We start from the raw sequence: 19,863 nt of genomic DNA on the forward strand, positions 1-19,863 counted from the left end.
CTGTGAGAGAACCCTGCAGGCCAAACCATTCTGATTACCAGTGAAGTTTACTGAGTGAAGTGGGGCTGGTGCACAGCAAGCAGATTGTTAAATTGCCACAGCAACTTGTAAGGGAGTGAGCGCCATTGGGCCTCCGCCCGCTGTTAGCAAGCATTCCATGGGAGGGAAAAGAAAGTGGGGAAAAATAAGCACTCTAAAATCAGGCAAAAGCTCCTTCCTTCCCTGTGCTGTGCAGTATCCCTCAGCGCCCTCTACTGCTAAAGACCAATATTATACCAGATGGCAAAAGAGAAATGATTACACATAGTCCGGCTCCAAAAATCACAAAGCAGAACAGAAAAGAAAAAGTGGATTTGGTGCTAAGAGATAATAAATTGGTAACCAGCACATATCCTCACTGTTCTGAGACTTTTGATCACTTACTCAACATTATGCCAATGCAGTTCTGGCCTTTCTACCTCCTTCACTGTGGGCCACCATTTTTTACAAGCTTCCGGGAGTCATCCAGCAGCATATTGAGACTGGTCCAGGAGCACTTGCCAGAACATCAAATCCTGAATCACAGGAGAGTATTTCATAGTAACAAACTCTCTCATTATCTAACTCTGTAACCTACACTCCCAGGCCATCACTCCCAAGACCCATGCCCAAGCCAGTATACTAGCCAGTTCCCGCAGCTCAGCTCCTTTCTCTTCCAGCAGGGCCAGCATTTCCCCAGTTGAGGCATGATAATATTTGACCAAAAGTATTAGTCTAATGGCCAGGAAAGGAGGTGAAGGCAGATCATGAGGATAGCATGTACTGTGTTGTAAAGCATCTGCTTCAATCACAATCTCTGTATAGTCTTTAGACAGGGGGAGGTGCTGCTATCCTCTATCAAGAGGAAATGATCCATTTCTGCAGGCCCAGAGGTTCAGGAGAATCTGGCAATGCAAAGGTCCCTAGTGCACCCAGTTGTCCCCATCCCAAGCCTCAGGGTTTCACACCTTCCCTGTCAGGATCTTGACTTTCACATGAGAGAAGCTGCTAATGTAGTATTCTCTGAAGTTCCATGCTCTTACACTCAGATCCTGAGCTTTATCTTAAGCTTGGTCCACCCTCCAGTTGCTGCACTGGAGGCCTTCAGACTTTCACACCTTACTTTATTTTGGTAATAAGCTTGTCATTTTCTCTCGTCTATGCATCAGTAAGCACTCAAAATCAACTAACTCTTCCACTGTCCTTTTAATTACTATTTCCTTCAAATCTCTCAATGATTAGAGTTAGTGCATAAACCAGAACACCCTCTTCCATCTACATCTCTATCTCAATTCATCATGGGTGAAAGTGTTAGTATTTGCAAGGGTACAGCATGCCATACTATAGAACGCTACCTATTACAATGATAGTTCTCATTGACATCTGGCTAGTGAGTTATCCAACTTTAGAATCCCATCCTAGAATCTGCTGCCTAGGACCAAATGTCTTAGGGAAGGTTCAAGTGCAAGTGATGTATTAAGAAAGAATCCCCTGGAAAAACTGGTAAGAGAATTGAGGGAGTAATACAAGGAATGGCAGGAAATCGAGCAAGGTGCTATATTAGCTATCTATTGTTGCATAACAAATTACCCCAACACTTGGTTGGCATCAAAAATCAACATGCATTCGTTATCTCACAGTTTCCATGGGTCAGGAATCCAGGTACAGTGTAGCTGAGTCCTCTGCTTCATGGTCTGTCATAAGGTTGCCATCAAGGTGCTGGCCGAGGATCTGCAGTCTCATTTGAGAATTCAACCTGAAAAGGATCTCCCTGCACACTCACTCAGTAAATGTTGGCAGCACATAGTTTCAGATGGGACTGAGGGCCTCAGTTCCTAGCTAGTTGTTTGCCAGAGGCTGTCCTCAGTCCCTTGTCATGTGTGTCTCTCCAATAAGGCAGCTTGCTTCACCAAAGCAAGCAAGCTGAGAAAGCAATAGAGAAGAGGCTAGCAAGACAGACAGCACAACTTTTGAAACCTGATCCCAGAAGTGACATCCCATCACCTTTGCCATATTCTATTGGTTAAAATCAAGTCACTATCTATCCCAGACTCCAGGAGCAGAGACTCCACAAGGTATGAATACCAGGAGGCGGGGACAATTGGAAGCCATCTTGGAAGCTGCCTACCACAGGTGCCATCTCAAAGCCCCACAGAGGATAGCTTCGGCATGACTCCACAGGGGAACTCTAGAGAGTACATTGTTCCAACCCAAGGCAAGGGAGCTAGAGCTTTAGACTCCCATCCCCATCAGTCACTGGTTAAGGGTCACCCCAAGTGGGTCACAAATTTCCAGGAACTTCCAGCTCTTTGTACATGCATGTAAGGTGGGTCCCAGTGATCTGAGGGCAGTCCTCCAGAAGAAGAGTGGTGGGGACAGGCTGTTGGAGGTGAAGCACAGTGAATCGAGTTAAAAGGAATCCAAGGGGATCTAGGCAGTAAATTATCATCATGCACCACAGTGAGTGAGAGAATGCAAAAGGGCACTTTCCATGCAGCTATCAGTAGTTAATAATTATTATGCACCTATTATTTTGTGTGGCTATTCTAATCAAACATCTTTGATTTCAAGTAACAAGAACTCACTCTCTTTTTGGTTATTGAAAGGCTGCTGGGCAACTGCTCACAGAACCTAAGACAGTCTCTTGGCTCAAGAGGACTTATCCTGAGAATCTCCCTTTCTTTTTCTTTCTGAATCCCTATCTCACTTTTCTTTCTGGGAACAGATTTTTCTCTACCCACTGATCCACATCCACATGACTTACCATTCCTGCTCTTAAATTCACCTTTCAGCCCCTTCAATGACCTTCTAGGATCATCTCTCTACAAAGAGTTAGCTCGATTTTTCCAAATTCCTATAAAGAAAGAAATATTTCAAAATACTAATTTAAGTTATCCATAAGTGGTAGAATTGTGAATAGTTTCATTTTTTTATATGCCTGTTTTTCCAAATTTTCTACTATGAACATGCTTTACATTTATAATCAGCCAAGGAAAAAACAGCTGGCCTGCATTTTCTCTACCTTGTCCCAATCACCCATCACCAACACCTCTTTCTTTGTATCTCCCCCTCACCCCTACCTGGTAAATGAGCTTTGGGAAGGTAAAGTATTGTTAGCATAACACAGCTAAGTTAAGCAATAAGGGGCAATCATTATCAGCAGTGGAAGGTTTAACATCTTATGTGTTATTTTCTCTGACAAATCTGAAGGACCTCAGAAGTCATATACCATTCCTCCAGGATGAAGCTGGGACCCAGGAGGGTTGCTGGTTTTGTGGGTCCGGCGAGGAAGAAAGGACACCCAAGGTGGACTCAGACTGTTGTTGAGTCTGTGGAAAAAGTAAAAAGTTGCTTGGCGCCCTCCTGTGGACTTGGTGTGTAATCATGAATATGTAATGGCATGAGCTAGTTCTCACTGATCTACAAATGTTACAGGTATAAATAAGGAATAGCAAGCAAACAAAACAAAACTGCAATCTGAGGGATCATATGATAAGTAACAAATCAGAGTCAATAAAATAAGTGTCAGGGGACACATCTGATTCTTCTCCTGGGGTCGCTGTCCTCCCTCTAGTCCAGCCCTTAAATAAATATTTTAGAAACCAAGAAAAAATGCTAGTGACACTATAGCTCTCTAATATTACATATATATATGGGACACTTTAGGACCCTTTTGAAATTACTGCTAATCCTTTTAAGTCGTATCTAGTTCTAGCCTGTGCCAATGGGTAGCAATGAGCATCATCCTAGCCTATAACGTGTCAGGCTGCAAATAAGCTTCATAATAAGGGAGAGAACATTCCTCCATCTTCGAGTATGACTGCAAATAATCTTATCTGAACATGTTGAGACCTTACCTAACTTGTTTTTAATATTAATAAAGGAAAATTTGACAATTTCTCTCATTATAATATTATACACTCTTGATTCCAGAAATTCTTCCCTGCGACTACCTAACATTTCTCCTGTGGTCATTAAGTCCATTTTTTCTTGTTCTATTCTTCCCAGTAGTGAGGAACAGCTGCTTAACATATTCCTTAGGAACCCTTCATTATGACATCCCACCATGATGTTGCCTATCTACTCTTTGAACATCAAGTAATTCATGTTTAGTTGACCTTTCCTCATACACTTCATTTTCTCATTTCAATGAAATCTAGGATTTCCCTTTGAATCTACTCCAAATTTATTGCTCTCTGAAACCATGGAACCAAATCAAAATACGAACTTCTAGGTGATTTCTAAGCATGTTATAAATGAAGGAAACAGATATGTTAAAGGATTTCTTTGCTGTGCTAGAATAAATGGCTCTACTGATGTATGCAGTTAAAAATTGTCTTTTAGCGCGAACAAGTCAAACAGGTTATGTCAGCTGTGAAAGTCATTGATACTTAGTAAAATGGCACCACCTAGTGTCCTGGATTAGTAATAACATCAACAAGAGGAGAGTAGGAAGAAACTGTAAATCAATTACAGTGCAAAATGGCAACTACAGAAACTAGCAAGGCCAAAGCAATTTGATAACAATAAGTCGACTGACTCTGGGGACCATAATTCTCAGTCTATTGACTGGGCCACGAAAGCAGCTTAACAAATAACATAGCCCTTTTCCAGAGAGGAACACACTGTTCTGAAAGTGATAGGTCACACTGGAGGTTTACAAAGAGAGAGGAGAAGCAAGCAAGCATTTACTTCACACCCGACTCTGCTCTAAACATTGTGCGTGCATTTTCTTCACTTAATTATGATATCTACCTTATGCAGCAAGTATATTATTCCTATTTTAAAGATGAGAAACTGAGTGCCAGAGAGGCTAAAATCTTACCCTTAGGTTACACGACAGGGTCAAGCCTGACTCTAAACCCACATTATTTTCCTCACACTGCTCCAAGAGAGGATGTATAGGAAAGATTCCCCTAATCCTTTTTTTTTTTTTTTTTTTTTTTTTTATCTATCTCTCCCCACAGGAAAGACCAGAGAGAAATTGCTGGTCCAGGGCCACCACCAGGGAGTCCTTGCTATAGTGTACAACTCTGTTGAAAGATGCTAAAAGAGAAACTTAGAAATCATGGGACATGACAAACACTGCCCTCCAATATGGACCAGGTAACAGAAGAATTTCCTGTCGCCCAGTCTGAACTAACTTAACTCTCTCTCTCAACACTCACTCTTTCCTCCCTCTCTCCTCTCCTTCCTCTCCATTATTTTTCTCTTCCTTTAAATCAGAAGCTCCTAGCTACCAGGGATAACACCCTTGATGTGTCATAGTAAGGGCTAAAAAAATATTGACCAACTGACTAAATTAAAGTACAATGAAAGCTCCAAGTAAATGTTCTCTGAGGAATCTGAAGGACCTGAGAAATCTATTTGTTCACACCTACATCTCTTTTTCATGACAAAGCTCTTGGTATTGGCACAGACAATCCAAAGAAGGAAGCCTGCATTCTCAGGAGAGAACAGAGGACTTCAACTCAAAGAACAAGAAAAAGCTGCCAAGGATTAAGTCCCTTTCAGACACAGGCTGACTGCTCTCATTGACTAATGGAGTTGCTCCCCAGGTTAACTAAGCAGCACGCATATCAAAGGCAGAGAATAGAGAGAAGGGGTCCAAAGTATTTATTTTTCTGAAAGATGGGCTTTGTGTGAAGAAATAGAGGATTTTCAGGACATTACATTTCATTCATGTAGTTACTTTTAATTCAGTACTTATTTTGCTGAAAGTTGGGCCTTGTGTGAAGAAGCAGGGGATTTTCAAGACATTACATTTTCCTTCATGTAGTTACTTTTAATTCAGCCACGCAGCCCATTAGGGAAACGAATGAATGAGGCAGTTAGACAGAAAAAAGTGAATGAAGCAGCAATGACATTGTCACCCAAATAAAGCAATAGTGAGCTTCTGATATAAAGAGAATAAAAAGATATTAAAAAATAGAATTAAAAAGAATGGGAAAACGCAGTGAGTTCTTTGGATACTCTATGGATAGTTTTTGTCGTTGATTTGTTTTGTTTCCTAAAGGAAATATCACTTGAAGTGTGATTATTATCCAGGAAACTTTTTTGAGAATTCTATTTCTAGAAAGAAATAGAAACCAAAAAAGAAAAAAAAATTAAAGAGCATTTTATAATTCTTCTAATATATATACATACATACACACACACGCACACACACACACAGTCAATTTTAATTTGTAGGCAACTAAAACAGTCTCAGAGAAAAGAAAATCTTAGCCTATTACATATTCCAGCCTAAGTTAAAGAAATAAACTAGTATTCTGTAAAGAAGTTAATTGAGTATCTGAAGGCTTCCCAATAAGTCAATAACGTCTTTAAATAGAATCTAGGTCCCTTAGCTTCTAGGTTTGTCCTAGAATCTCTATACAGCAAAAACTCATCATAACTATGTGGGCCTTACTCTGTGTGTTGCAGTGGGAGTGGGGGATAGACCGAGTCTAGAATCTAGAGTCATGCCTTTCAAGTATGAAGATGAACTCAGTGGCTCTCATCAGTATAACAGAGGTTTAAGAGGTTCCAGAGAAGTCACCATCTGTGCTCACCTCTCCATTCTCTCTTAAGGGGTCTCTGTAAAAACACAAATTTGCACAACCCCTGCCTGTGCTGAAGGGTACTTTCTACTCCCTAAGAATATAGTTATGCTGACTAGTCTTAATTAGGATGCAGATGAATGATGGGAAAAAAAACAAAGGGAATACCATGTGCAAAGACATAAGGGTATGAGAACATGTTTGTTCAGGTAAAAGCAAGTTATTCAAAAGAATTGGCACAAAGTGGGTGTTCATGACAGATGACACTGAAGGTACAGGCAAAGGAAAGATTATAGAAAATCTTATATAAATGCTCGGGAGGTATACACTTTACACTTCAGATTAGTGTTTCTCAGATATAAGTAATACAAAAAGAAAGAAATTCTCACAGACCCCATGTTCACTTAAATTCTCTTTAAATATTGTGGCAGGGACTGCTAATAATTCTCTAATATTCATTCCCTACATCTTCTTTTAGTTAATAGAATTCCTCAAATTTTACCTAGAGCTTACATTTCCCAGCCTCCTTTGCAACTGAGCATGGTCATATAACCACATCCTGGCCAGTTAGAAGTAAGTGGAAAGAATGCATACAACTGCTGGGCTACGTTCTCACACAGAAGTTGCTTACCCTTCACTTCCTCTATACTCCTTCCCACAGCCTAGAAATCCAAAGCAATGGTGACAAACCAGCTTCAACCACGTAAATGAAGGCAATGCTCCTGGACCTCACTGCTCACAGGATGGCCTGTGTGCCAGCAACATCAGAGCCACCTGGGAGTTTGTAGAAGTACAGAATCCCAGGCCCCACAGGACTTACTGAAACTGATTCTACATGAAGTAAGATCTCCAAATGATTCATATCCACATTATAGTTTGAGAAGCACCAATCGAGAAGGTAGAGAAGAAAGCTAGAAGAAACCTGGGTCTCTGAATGGCACTACACTACAGGACCACCTACTAGCTCAGACATTTATAAAAGAGAGAGTAGACCTACATTTGTTTAAGCCACCTTTATTTTTACCTCTGTTTGATCTAATGTACAAACTATATTAATATGTACAAACATAAAACATGGTATAAATCCCCATCCTTAAAGTTTTTTAAAATTATAAATGTATTTGTGTTTTCCTTTGGCTTTATGAAGCACCACCACTGCTAGATCACATATATTCTAGTGTTTTTATTGAGTAGTTGAGCTAACTATGTGCTGGTCCACAGCTATAAAAATTAAAACAAATTTATAAATGAAATAAAAAACATGACCGTAATATCAATAAAAATCCAAATAAGCAATTGTTTTAACATAATGGGATTGATGATGTTTTTCAGCTGGAAGAGAATCACTCTTCACAACATGGCATGGTCCTGCTGCTTCTACACAAACGCTTTCCAATTTGGCAGGTCTGAACGACCACGTGTTTCGTGGCAGCCCAATTCTCTTACCACTTGCCTCTATTTGAAGTACAGCAGATCTTCAAATAAAATCATTTCATTCTAACGTTGATGAGATGCCGTAGGAACTTAATTCTTGTTTATATCATTTAGCATCTGGTAAAATTGGTTTCATTATATGTTGTTTTGCAAAAGTCACAGACCCTATCGACTACGTTGAGGACTTACTGTAGTGTCAACAATCAATAGCACGAAATGCCATATCATTTGACTTCATTTGGCTTAAATGCGTCACTTATATACTGTTTCCTCTGTTTTTTTCTTTTACCAGGACAATTCAAAAAACACTACTTAACACCAGTAATTTAATAAACATAATTGCAAACACAGTTTATAACATAAGATGGTCACCCAAACCTAGAGAAAGAAAACATATTCACACACACACACACACACACACACACACACACACACAGAAACTTCACACAAAATGTCCATAGCAGCTCTAATTGTAATAGCCAAAAACTGGAAATGACCCAAATATCCTTCAACAGGCAAATGGATAAACATAAAATTAGCCATGCCTAATTTTACCTCATACAATGGAATATACTTCAGCAACAAAAAGAAACATATTGGTACAAGCAATAACTTGAGAAGATTGCAAATGCATTATGCTAAGTGAAAAAGAAAAGCTAATTTCAAAAATTTATATACTGTAATATTCCATTTATATAATATTCTTGAAATGATAAAGTTATGGTGAGGAAGAACAGATCAGTAGTTGTCAGGGGTTTGGTTAGTGGGAGGGTGACCATAAAGGGGTAACAACACAGTTTCTTTGTGGCAATGGGAAAGTTTTGTATCCTGTATGTGTCCATGTTTGCACAAATCAACACCTGTGATAGTATTTCATAGAATTATGCACACACACACACACACACACGCAAAACAGTGCATATGAAATCTGAATAAAGTCTATAACTGAGTTAAGACCGATGTCAATCTCCTGGTGTAATAATAATGTACTATGGTTATGCAAGATGCAATCATTAAGGGAAGCTGAATAAAGAGTATTCCGGAACTCACTATACTATTTTTGCTACTTCTAGTAAGTTAAAAGTATTTCGAAATCAATATTTTTTAATATCATAACATAATAACAAAGAGGCCCGTACAGAACATCGTGCAGATTTAGCATGACCCAGGTATGACAGGTATCCAAGAAATACTCAGCAAAAGGAGAATTTAAAAAAAGGAGAGAAAAATTCGCCTTCAAAGAGAGTGAAGGAATCAGACTTCAGAATGACTGGCTCACCAAATAAAAAACAATCAGAACTTAAAGGAAAAATACCCCATATCACTGAGGTTAAAGAAGCAACTCGCTCACATGACTGATATTCACAGAGCTCCTGACCTATATCTCCGGCCTGCAACGAAGCAAATATCAGGGATAAAACTGTTTGTTTGGGAGCCCAGTTATGAGAAATATTTAATCTTTTACTTTTGGGAGACCAGACCAGTCACGGTGACTCCGTTACTTCTGATTTCTCGGGGTGCAAAATGTGTTGTTTATGTTTTTGGTTTTTACTGTGAGAGGAAAAGAGTTTAGACGTTGGAAACAGAACAGGAGTTTATGCGCACACCTATGATCTGCCTAACGCACCTGCACTTGAATCCCTTGGGTCTCAGTGACTGGGGTGAGACTGCTTTTTCCTCACCACCCGCTGTGACCCCACTGTGCTGAGGCTCTGTTTGCTATTTCTGATAGTCAGCATTTGAGAAATTACAAAGAATGCAGTCAGCAAACTATAGGACTTGATGACTCTTACAGGTAAAGTTTAGAACAAATTATTTAATGAATGAATCATGAGAACTTAAGAGATGACAAAACAGCCAACATTAATTGGATTATATAATAGGCACTGTACAAAGTGCATTATGTGTCATTTCATCCTCACAACATAAGGTAGGCATTACTCTCACTCTCAGTAATGGAGCTGGGACTTGAACCCAGGGAGTTCTGACTCTGGAGTCCACTTTCTTAACCAGTATGCTATGCTTCCTGATACAAAATGATGCAGTAATTTCTGGGACCCAGATTAAATTTACTAAGAAAAAGCCATGCCTAATTACATTACCTCTTTAAACAGATCTCCTAAACAAATAGATCTGATTTAGGATAGACCTGATTTCGGCAAAGAATTGACAAGATTTTTATTATTAAAGAGTATTTTCACATAATATGAGATGGAACCTTGAAGGTGGGCCACAAGAAAGAGGGGCCATCATATCTAGGGATGCTGTAGCAGAAATTGAAGCTTCATGAAGCTGCAGTGCACAGATTTTTCCATCGGGTTTCTATATATCTAGTGTGTTCTTCCCAGTACATGAACCTCACCAGTGAAACTCTCCTTCATACCCAATCCCCAGTTTCTGTTGCCCCCAACTAACTGTGTCCTCTTACGGTTGGCTTGGAGTGCCTTGTGAGGAAATTGCACCAGGGGTCAGCAGAGATCAGCAAGCCTCTCCAGAATTAGAGGTTGTCCTCTGGGCTCAGCTCAGACCTCTGTCCTCAAGAGCAGCCAGGCTGAGCCCAAAGTCTGAGTGTGCAAACTTCAGGCTTCAGAAACTGCCCTTTCTTAGCCTCACCTGCCCCATCTGGCACCACAGCTACAAATCATCCTGCCTAGACAAAGCGCAGGAGGCAGGAGGAGGCAGGGAAAAGGAATTTCATCCTCACGGATTTGGAGAGGCCGGGACCTCACTTGCTTTAACACAGTTTTTTTTTTCAGGTCCTGGAAAGTTGCACCTTTGCAACTTTGCTTCACTTCTCACCAAAAAGGCATTAAGTGCAGATTCACAAAGATAAATGGATCATGAGAGCTTTGCTAAAAAAGGCTCCTCTCGTCTCTCATACCTGAAAGCTCATAGAGAAGCAAAGAGGATATGTGGCCTGAAAGGGGGATTTCCTTTCTATCCTCTCAAAATTTGCTTTAAGGACAACTAGAAGATTTGTGGGCCTTAAAATATAGATTCCTAGGGCCCACCTCTCCCCAAAGCAGGACAACTTTGGGAATCCTGAATAAAGATTGATCAACTATTGACACTTGAGTAGTGGAAGATGGTGAGTGAGTTGAAGGGACCGAAGCATTCCAGGTAATTCTTAAATCGGTGAACAACACGAGGCCCAGCATGAGGGCTCTGGCCTCCTGGGTGCCTGGGTTTGGATCCAATAGATGATTGACTTTTACAAGAAAGCTTCTTGTGACCAGAGAATAAGGTCTCCCTTCAAACTCTACCACGAGGGTTCAGATTTCAATTTACAGAGACCACAAATAGTGTGTCTTTATAACAGGTACCTGGGAAACTTTACCTGTCCTGTGATTTGAAAATGGTTGGGGGATACCTTGCATATAAATGAGCTAACTGCAGTTTTTCACTTTTCTTTTTTTAATGACTACCACACAAGTCTCATGTGGGACCTAGAGGCCTAGGTAACAGCCCTCCCAGGGAAAAAGCACTAACCATCCCTTTGTATTCCTCCTCCCCTTCCCCCACAAAAAAATACCTTTAATCCAGCCCTAAACAGTCCCCTTCAACTAAAAGGCAGTCCTCTGGGGAATGCTGATGGCCCCACATCTAAAATTACTGCCTCTGGCAATTCAAAGGCTCTGGAAGCTAAAATAAATCCCACAAGAGCAATTAACCCAGTTTAAGAGACCCTTGGGAATTTAGCTGTTTCTAATTTATCTGAGGTAATCCACTCTCTGTATAGATTAAAAAAAAAAAAAATTGTGAACTAAAATCCATAATCTCCAACATTCCTAATTTTCTGACATTAATCCAAACTATCAATACATATCTTAACTAGAAGGAAAATAAGTGTGAAGGCCAAACTAAAGAATCCTTTCTGCCTTAATCTCTCTGCATATTTAATTTTAGACAATGCCCAGATGTTCTTGAATTTTTCTAGTCTGCTTTCTTAGAGAGACTAGGCTACTAAGAAGTCCTCTTATGCCGATCTGACCAGAAGGATTCTTCTGGCAGTCAGTTTTTCCTAACAACCTTCCTTCATCATGGACACCAACAGGAAGTTGTCACAAATTATTCCAAATCAGATCTTTAAAACAAATGTTGGCATGGTCATCTTGACTCCCAACAACAGACACAGCCCATATTTGACCCAACATTTAAAGTAAGAGGGCCTCCTGGGCCATCACACGTGGAAACTCATGATACCTCCCAGCTCAAGACTCTGCAGTCTTGACTCGTGGAAAACAGTTAGGGGAAAAGTCTCAAAAAACCCTTGGCAGCCTACAGACATGTAAGAGCTGTGGTGGGGAGGCTCGAAACTCTTCAAAACAACTATCTAAGGCTCTTAAAGTCCCCTCACTAAGAATCTTCTCTGGTATAATTGTTGCCAACTAAATTTCTCACTTATCCTATCTCTGTGTCCAGTTAGTTCCCAAATGAGTCATTTTTAATGTCCCACGTGGGGAGCATAACCTGACGACACTCTCACTGACCGACCACCAGATCCCCTCAAATATTTTCTTGATTACTGCCCCATCCCTGCAAGCTGGACCTTAGCTCTACGGTTTTCTGGTAATAGCACCCGAGATTCTCAACATCCAGCTGACTCCTTGATAAACATCCCCTTCCCATCCTCAACTGGACCAGAGCAGGAAGTCCATAAATCTTCTTGATAAAAATCTGGCCTGCTACACCTCATCTCATCTCAGATTAATTACATCTGTCTAATAGATGGTATTAACAAATCAGAAAGAGGAGAATCAGAAAACCTGTAGACCCGAAAGGAATTGGTTGTATTTTTTCCTGACCCTGAAGGTATTTCAGAATCTCTTCTCCAATGTTTTGAAATCCTGGAATGTAGCAGAATGAGGAAGTAAGTGCAAGCGTTCTGATCACCAGCCCAGGTGCCCACATCACTTGTTTAATACAGATCCAGTTTTGGGAAAATGATTTCTCCAGGTCCATAATTTCTGGCTTTTCCCTTATCTTGCTTTCTGGCACAGTAATTGTGATAAATAAAACATAATTTACCATATTACTCTCAGTTAACCAAAGAGGAATCACTTCTAAGCTACTTGTGGGTATTTAATTCATTCATTCATTGGTTCAACAAATATCTATAGGCCAGGTTCTCTTCCAGGATTAGAAGAGGCACCAGAGAGTAAGCAGGCCTCTGCCTCCAACATTGCATCTAGTGGAGGAATCTGGACAAATAAATGGGCAATAATAATAATCGTCAAGATAACCTGGTGATGAGGGAAGCCCAGAGAGCACACAGTAAGCGGTCCTTACTCGGGCCAGTGGGTCAAGGGTAAAGAGGAATCAGCTGAGGAAAGAAATATTCCAGAAATGGGGGTAAGCATGTGAAGGAGAACCAGAGAAAAGGACATGGGTCAGTGGGGACCAGAATGTGGCCCCCAGGGGCTGGAAGAGCGCCAGATGAGAGGCTGGAGAAATAGACAACGCGGCGGGGGTGGGAATTGTGCTGTAAGAGGAAAGAAGACTTAATACTAAAGGCAATTGAAGCTATCGAAGGGCTTTAAACACTCATTCATTGTAGGGCCCTCACAGACAAAAACAAAAACGAAAACAAATAATTTCAGAGTGAGATGAGCACCATGAAGAAAGCAAAGCAGAATACAGAGAAATGAGGCATGGGGGCGTGGCGGGGGGGACTGCTACAGGGCCCTGAAACTGTCCACGCTACCTTTACTTTAGAAATCTGGACAACGTGCAGAAAACCCACTGGAGAAAAAAAAAGAAATCAGGAGTCTATTGCTTAATTCAGAGAGAAAAATCTGGATTGAAAAGATTATTTCCTCTACAGGAGACCACCTAGGAAGACCAGGTGCTGTAGGTGTGAAAAAGAAAAAAAGAAAAGAAAAGATTATTTCCTAATGGATCATTTCTCCAGAGGTAAATTGCATGAACAAAAATGAGGAAAACGTGATCCAGACTCATTTTTCACCCAATTTTAATCATCATAAGTAACAAGAGTTGTGGAAAGAACACTGTGAGTGAATTTCATGTATATCTTTAACAAAGGGATTGGTATTTTTAATTATTCAAAATCATCTTTCCATTGCTTATCTACATTATTGAAATTGATACTTTAGACTGAGTTGAGGGTGATTCTTTATCCCATTAGCTTACTTATAAAGGTAATAATAAGATTAAGGTTAAGCAAATATCTTATTCCTACAAGCAACCTTTTGAGAATTAAAAGAATTTAAACTTCTTTTCTGGATAGTTTTCCCTCTAACCTAGTAACAGACTGCAGACGCTGAAATTAACATTAACTTTTCTACATCCGGGCAGCCAAGAAAAAGAAAATCCTGTAAAAGTATTGGGATCACAGACACAAGGGAAGGAACAGCATCAGCCAGCTTATTGATCTCTGAGATTTGAGGGCAATTAAATGTGTTCTTTTGTTGACAGCTAGGAAGAACAGAAATGGCAAAATCATTTTCATCTGGCATACTCCGATTGCTACACTGCGGCTGCCTGAAGCATCCTGTTGGGAAAGGGTTGAGGGTTTGGTGACACAGCTCAGGTGCTCCAGTAATGACCGCTGTGAACATGGAGGATACCGCTGGCACAGAAGCTAAGAATTTGCCCACCTGGAGGTGAGCCCTACTTTCAGCCTACCCTGAGGCAAGTACACCCGCAGATTTAATTAGAATCATTTGGCAAGAATGGATGACCAACAGGGTGGAATAGGAATAATTCTGGTGCCAAGGAATTGTTTCCTAAAGCTCTTTTCCAAATCTAAATGACTGATTTTTATATTCTTAAGTGAATTGAGTTACCAAATCCCAGCTACAGAGAATCCTGCTGTTTTATATATAAAACAAGAAAAAATCATGCAGAGATTGCAATTCAATAGATTGGAACTGTACACTTAAGGTTTGTGCACTTTAGTGTGTGTGTAATTCAATTTTTTAAAACTTAATTAAAAATAATCCCTGATGCTGATGACCAGCCTACTCCAGAGCCAACACTGTGACTGTTTTCCTTGTTATTGTTCACCCCTCCATCTCCTATGGCTCACCCAGAGCCTGGTACTGGTAAGCAACTAATAAATAAAATTGAATAAACAAATAAGTGCTCTATAGGGGAATTCTTTTAATTTAATAAAGGCTCTAAAGGGGAATTCTTTTAATGCTTTTGCATTTTTTTTGGGTCCAAATCTCTCTTCTGGACATTGTGGTATAAAGTCTCAGGATCTCAAAATATTGTCCAAAAGCCTCGAGCATATTCCATATTTATTTCTCAGAAAAGTTGTTGTCTTCTACATAGCCATCTAAATCATGAAATGGACATGTTTATTGATCAGTCTATTTGTTTTTGCCTCCCAGCATCCATTTCTCCAGCTTTGGTCACAGCACCCCAGTTTTCCTCCAGGGATCCCACCCACTCAATTCACAGTTGCCTGACTAGATCAGCCCCATCCCCCAGCTCCACGTGAGTGAATGTCCAAACTCCACGGCAATTAGCGTAAAACATTCTCTCAGCTACAATAATTTCCTCAGTGGAAGAGAGGTTTGCCAGGCTCATGGGAAAGGGAAACTTCCTCTCACCCTCCACAAGACTGTATGTCAAAAAGATGGGAACTTGAAGATTCTAGGGACCATAATACAGACCCTCAGGGAAAAGCCAGCACAGAAGAACAGAGCCAGACGGGGCATCCTGCAAACATTTTTGAGTCCGGATTCAAGTCTCACCTGAAGCCAGTTTACCTGCGTTCTTCTCAGTTACAAGAGCCAGTGAATTCCTTTGTTTTGTTTGTTTGTTTGTTTGTTTGAGCTCATCTGTCTGTGGTTTGAGGTCACGTACAATGAGAAGATTCCTGACTGATGCATCTTGCACCAAGCACATTTGAAGGGGTTCACAAGTCTGGCTTCGACATCATCACTAAAATATCGATAAGGCAGCATCTAAAGCAAAAGGAGCTGCTTTAACCCAAAATTGAATTATCAGCGCTTCTGACCCTCCTTGGAGAGTTCAACTTTAACATTATCTGGAAGTTCCCTTCGTTTTCTAATATGTGAGAAGCGGCAGTTCTCAACAGTGTCTGAAGTGCATAGTCTGTGGTCTGTGTAAACTACAGAGAAAGTGCCACAGACAGTAAATAAAATGGTTAAAAAACAGTGATCTAAAGGACATATTCATTAACCTTCTCTCCAGGTTCACCTAGATCCATCTCAACATTAAATCAGATGATTAGAAAACAAGAAACCTGACCCAAATTATTCATTCTCCATAAAGGAATTGATTGATTAAATCTCCATATTGGGTCCTTTAAGACAACATAATGGCTTTGGCTTTATAGAGAAAAGAGGAAAAGGAGAGTCAATCAGCAAAAGAAATTGCTAGAGACAAAAGGTGAAAAATGGTCCATGAGAACAAAGAAAAGAATCCCAAAGAAGAATAAATATTAGGTTCAGGATTCAAGTATATAGAAGCCAGGTACCACTCATAAATTAACCACAGAAAAAAGAAAGCTAAAACAAGATTGTTATAATGCCTCAGAGCCAACGTATCTTTCCTGTTTTTCTTCTTATCTACATTGAGTTCAGGAAAGGGGGCAAATTTCTTGAAATTGAGGACTGTGGGCTGTTAGGCCTTGCATTTTACCTCCCAGGTTGCTTGGTGGTCCTATCTGCCTGCTACTACAAGCGGAACCCACCAAACGCAGGCCTGCTCACGCAGGGGCCTCTTCTGGGGCGACACTATCTGGCCAAGTGATTCTTCCATCTGACAAGGATATGAAGTGCTCAAAGGCAAGGGAGTTTATGGTTCTGGGTCACAACCTGACTACAAGAAACCCTACAAGGCAGGAACTACCCCTCAAGGCAAAGGAATTAACAGCAACTGAGGAACTTGAGATCTCGTGGGGAAAATAGTGAGGGGGCAAGGTCACAGAGAGCCTCTTCCTCCCTCACCTACTCAGGGCATAATAGGCTGCTCCTAGCCTAGGAGAACTAACTGGTTCCAGATCAAACAAAAGCGTATGTGTCATGTGCTGATAACCACATTGGCCAGGCTCTGAATAAGAGGGGAGACAGGTTCTTACACATCATTTCAGATCATATCATATCATCCTGTTCCATTTCTCTTCTGTCTGGACAATGACTATCTATTTCTCATGCTGATATGCCACTCCTGGACCACACATCAGAGATCCCCAACCATTTTGTCTGAGGTTTGAGATAACCAGTGTTCTAGCAAGGATTCTCCATAAAAACAGAACTAACAGGGTTGGTTGGTAGGGGGTTGGGGAAGAGATAGAAAGAGAGATTGATTTTAAGGTTTACACAATTGTAGGGGCTGGAAAACTCAAAATCCAGAGAGCAGGCTGGCAATTCCAGCAAGAAGCTGATGTGTTGGGTCTGAAAGCAATCTAGAAGCAAAATTCCTTCTTCTTCAAGAGACTTAAATCTGTTCTCTTAAGGCTTTCAACTGATTGGCTGAAGCCACCACATTATAAAGCGTAATCTGTTTTACTCAAAGTCTACTTTAATGTTAATTTAATGTTAAATGTTAATTACATTTTTTTAAAAAAAATATCTTCACAGCAGCATCTAGCCTGGTGTATGACCAAACAACTGGGCACCTTAGCCTGGCCAAGTTGACACACGAAATTAACCATCACCACCTAGGTGAGGGGAGGACGTTGACCACCGGGCTTTTTTTCTTTTCTTTTTTTTTTTTTTTTTTTTTTAACACCAACGCAGCACCGGTTTCTGAGAGAGAAGGAAGTGCACCATCAGATGTGTAACCCTAAAAAAAAAAAAAAAAAAAAACCCTCAAAAGGGATTTAGAAAGAGAGGAGAAGAGCAAAAGAGTGACAGTTCAACAACAGTAATTGCCCGGAAGGACCAAGCCTCACAGTCAATATTCTGAGCACAACACTCACCTTCTTAAACCAGTGAATAAGTTCCTCGACCTCCTCATTAGATTTAAGCCATTCAATTTAGTATCAAAGTTGCTCACGAGAGACAAAAAGAACTCCAAAGAAATCTGAAGCTTCACACATATATCACTTCACTCATACAATATCATTGTCAATAGTAACAATAGTATTGCAGTTTTGTAACCATTTTATGTAAGTGTAGAATAAAGCAAATAAGCAAAATATATTGAGAAATCAAGATTTTCAACATAAAAGAGATACATGTATAAAATAAAACAAAATTAAGAACCGAAACCCTGTATGTTAAATTAGAATTAGAGTCATTCATTCAAACACATGATTGTTTTCTTTAGTAAACTTCCTAGCTTCTTCCACTAAAAGCAATGACATCCTAGTAGCCATGAGCAAAATTAGGACCTAGATCTTGGTTTTTAAATACTATTCCATCTTCAAAAGAACCAGGGCTCCTCAGAGCAATGGCAGATTCCAGGGCTCAGGCAGAAAGCATACACAATAAGTCCAGGATACCTTCTGCCAGAAAGTAAAAAAAAGTACATAAAGACCAACAAGGTTCTTCTATCAAAAGGAAACAAGAGAAAAACAAGCCATATCAAGGAAAGTTGAACATACTCTATGAACAAGCAATTCCATTGTGAGATATATGGCCCAAGCCCCAAAAACAATGTGTTCACCCAAAGACAAGTACCAAATGTTAGTAGCAGCACTATTGTAACAGTCAGAACCTGGAATCATCCTACATGTCTACCTACATTAGAATGGATAAAAAGATTGCAGGAGCAATGAAAAAGAACCACAGCTACACACACTGTAGATGAATCTCATGAACATAATGAAGAAGCCAGATACAAAAGAGGACAAAATATACAAAAGAGAGAGAGAGAGACAGAGAGACAGAGAGAGAGAGAGATACAAAAAAGCTACAAGATTCCATTTACACAAAGTTCCAAAACAGGCAAACTGATCAGTAAGTTGGTACTTACTCTTGTTGGGGGCAGTAGTGACAGGAAGAGGGCTTCTGGGACACTGGAAATGTTGTTTCTTGAACTGAGATATGGTTACACAGGTGTTTGCTCTGTGAAAAAAGTCTTGAACCACACATTTGATTTTTTGTGTATTTCTTTATGGTGTATTTTAATTTAAAATATTTCCTTTAAAAAAAGCCAGCTCGAAGGGGCTCCCAATAGCCAAGTTTAATATAATTTGAAAATAAAAAAGGACAATGATTATAGCTGGTTATTAAGCGAAAAGACATGAGTCCAGAGGGTGGGAAGAGGATAAAGAGAATAAACAGCTCTTCTTTCAAAAGAGCCACAAAGAAATGTAGAAGGGATGACAAGATTAGATAACCATTTTTAACCCCCAATATAATAATCGATTGTGATAATGATCACTAATGGAAGCTAAAACCATTGTATGAAAACTCATTAGCAAACAGGGTATTCATACAGTGCCAAAATATTTCATCACAGAGACCACCTACCTTTACGAATGAGAGGTCTGGTGGTGACCATCTTGAATTTGGCATCACGAATAATGGAACAGTATAATGTAGCATGCCTCCGAATAGGATGCAAATTAAACAAACAATATAACCTGAGGAAGTGGATCTTCTTGGCTACATTAAAATCACCTGAGGAGATTTTAAAACTCCCAGTGCCTACGCCACCACTACCAAACCAACTATATCAGAATCTCTGGGATAGGACCCACAAATCAGTATTTTTTAAAGCTCCCCAAATGACTGCAATGTACAGTCAAAGTATTCTGGACAAAAATGCATACCCTGAATCTAACTTCCAGTTTATAGGATAGAGGCATACCTTGGAGATATTGCAAGTTTGGTTCCAGACCACCATAATAAAGCAAGTATCACAATGAAGAAATTTCTTTACTGGTGGAGGGTCTTCAGTTTGTAAAAATTGCAGCACCTGTGAA

At 40.0% G+C, this 19,863-nt stretch overlaps 1 long non-coding RNA gene across 1 annotated transcript; it reads right to left on the minus strand.

The window, feature by feature from the left end:
- Positions 1-429: 429 nt before the first annotated feature.
- On the minus strand, positions 430-19,824 carry LOC120608585 (uncharacterized). The gene is made up of 3 exons (XR_005654435.1): positions 18,909-19,824; positions 3,248-3,347; positions 430-2,872 (listed from the first exon to the last, which is right to left on the minus strand). It is a non-coding gene; the product is annotated as an uncharacterized LOC120608585 (long non-coding RNA).
- Between the last annotated feature and the right edge of the window lie 39 nt (positions 19,825-19,863).

Source organism: Pteropus medius, unplaced genomic scaffold, assembly GCF_902729225.1.
Source record: "Pteropus medius unplaced genomic scaffold, Ma_sr-lr_union100, whole genome shotgun sequence".
NCBI classification, from domain to species: domain Eukaryota; kingdom Metazoa; phylum Chordata; class Mammalia; order Chiroptera; family Pteropodidae; genus Pteropus; species Pteropus medius.